At 45.7% G+C, this 2,387-nt stretch overlaps 1 protein-coding gene across 1 annotated transcript in view; it reads right to left on the bottom strand.

The window, feature by feature from the left end:
• The window catches only part of BCKDK (branched chain ketoacid dehydrogenase kinase), a 13,601-nt gene that overhangs the window by 6,937 nt on the left and 4,277 nt on the right, over positions 1-2,387 (bottom strand). The gene's annotated exons all lie outside the window — the stretch shown is intronic.

Genomic DNA, 2,387 nt, shown 5'->3' on the forward strand with positions numbered 1-2,387 from the left:
CTGTGCAAATACGTACCGGGACCCCCGGGGAAGAGGAGCCTAGACTGGGCCCAGCACCTCCAATCCTAAGAGGAGGGAGGGAGAGAGAGGGAGAGAGAGAGAGAGAGAGACTTAATATTAGTCAATGCAGAAAGACAGAGCCCAGCACCACCAGGGGGGAGGAGCCCAGCACAAGACGGAATGCATACTTGCTATGGGATGGGTAACCTTTGACAAATACCGATGTTACTGAACAACTGACGGCTGCCCATCCCAAACTTAATTACCTTATGATTGCAGCTCAAAGATCCACTAGTCGTTTTCATGAAAATGCAGTCTAGTTATCCACTTAAAGTGAAACTTCCTGGGCTAAGATGCTGGCTCAGAGATGAAACACTCATGTATATCCTGGTGCCTGTGCATTTCATGATATTCACAAATATCAAATACAGATCAACCCCAGCTGCAGCCTCTCACTTTGTAAGTTACAATGTTGCAGAAATGCTTCCTGCGGCCTGTAGCAGACTGATCACATTATCTCAATCTAGGCAAAGTCATTTGAAATTCAAGGACAGCTTTTTAAAGTGGCAATAAACACTTATAAACAATTTCAAATGCTGATGTTTGATGTGTGCCAGTTCTTCTGATGTTTCTGCTGGTCTATCCTTACTTCTCATCTGGTCCCCCAATTGCCAATTCCAATAACTATTGTAAGGATAGCTCCTTGGCATGCAGTGTTCCACCAGAACCACCCTTATGTGCACGCCCCAGAGATGTGAATACATACCTCTACTCCTGACCATGCCTTCGAACATCATTCACATGGAGAAAAATTACCGGCTAAAGTTTCTTCTATAACCGACAGTTCAGTGAGTGTTAATCGTCTGTGTTTTTCCACAGCAGTCAGTGGTTCCTTTCACCGACCCCCATGTCACTACTGTGTATTGCACTACACCAACAAACAGTTCAATTGTCCATCTCAGCTAGCAAAGCTTCTTCGTATTGTTTTTTTGCTTTTGCATAACTCTCAAGAATACCAACATTTTGGACCTTACTGGGTCACATCAGTTCTGCCTGAATGAAAGAATCATTCATGGAGCAATAAGATAGCATATATAAAACGGTGTGCTATTTATTATAGGCTGACAGATCAAGACCAGACCGTGTGACATGAAAGGGCACTGAACCCCAGGACATAAGAGTGCCAGTTGCTTAAGACAAGCTCTGCCGAGTTCCCCAATTTGTTTTTTCTGCTCTGCCAGATGCATCGTTAACATTATGTTCACCACCACATCCTCTTATTAAATTCTGCGGGCTTGTGGCCATCAGGAAATTATCTTAGCTCACATGCTGGTCGTTCATTATTGGAGTTAGGAATTTTCACATCAACCGCAATCTTGCTCCCACGCCCACCAACGTTTGGGTTAATGCTGACATTGGAAGGATTCCCCTCGCTGCAAACTATCTGAGGCCATATGCCGAGAAGCTCCTGCCAAATGACACTCAGTGGTGCCAGGGGGCCTGTTGTGACAACCTACACCACAACGAGGTGAGACAAGTCTTTGCAGTGACCAAGTTACCTTGCAAGACTGATGGAGACCTTTAAAATGAACCTGCTCTGCGGAAAATACAGGGTCTGCCCTTTCCGATTTGATTTAGAAAAAGAATGTTAGCTTTCTGGCCACCCCTGGCTTAAATATTTTGAGACACTGAGCCGAAACAAGCACAACAGAAAAGGCAGAGGAAAGACAAGACTCTGAATCAGTATACTTCTTGGGAGTCAGTGACTTAAAGTGGACCTGAACTCAAAAATGGAAAATTTGCTTTATTATGTAGAAGATTTAGAAATGTTATTTGTGTCTTTAAGCAGTACCCTGGACAATCTACCTTTTCCCGTAAGTTCCTCCTGGAAAAATAGCAGTGTACTTCCTGGTATGCGAGTGTCCCTAGGCATTCCTGTATCTACAGCCTCATATATGTATATCTGCAGTGTGAGATCTAAGACACTGCACCTCTGACTGCTAGTCTCAGGAGATTTGGAGTGAGAATGGGTTATGTCACTGTTGTGCTGCTCACTGTTCTCCTAGCTGGAAGCTCTGACACAAGGAAGCAAAACCCTGCTCCTCTACCAATATGGCCGCCTCCGCACAGAGCAGAACAAGGCACAGCGAGTCCACGATGGGGAAAAGATCAGCTGCAGGGGGGTGAATGGTTCTTGGTCTTCTGTCTGCCGCTTTTGGACACGTTTCATTTCCTGTTTATAGGCCGGGAGCCGATCCCATCTTCTAAGAAGCCAGCAAGTATCAGAACTCATCGTGTGACGCACAATCACAGCTTACCAGAATGTGGCTGCCATCCTGAGATCGGCCCGAGTACAGCATGGGGGTGGGGGTCAGACGCACGGGCGG

This window comes from Nanorana parkeri, unplaced genomic scaffold (genome assembly GCF_000935625.1).
Source record: "Nanorana parkeri isolate BGI_ZX_2015 unplaced genomic scaffold, ASM93562v1 scaffold3885, whole genome shotgun sequence".
NCBI lineage: Eukaryota > Metazoa > Chordata > Amphibia > Anura > Dicroglossidae > Nanorana > Nanorana parkeri.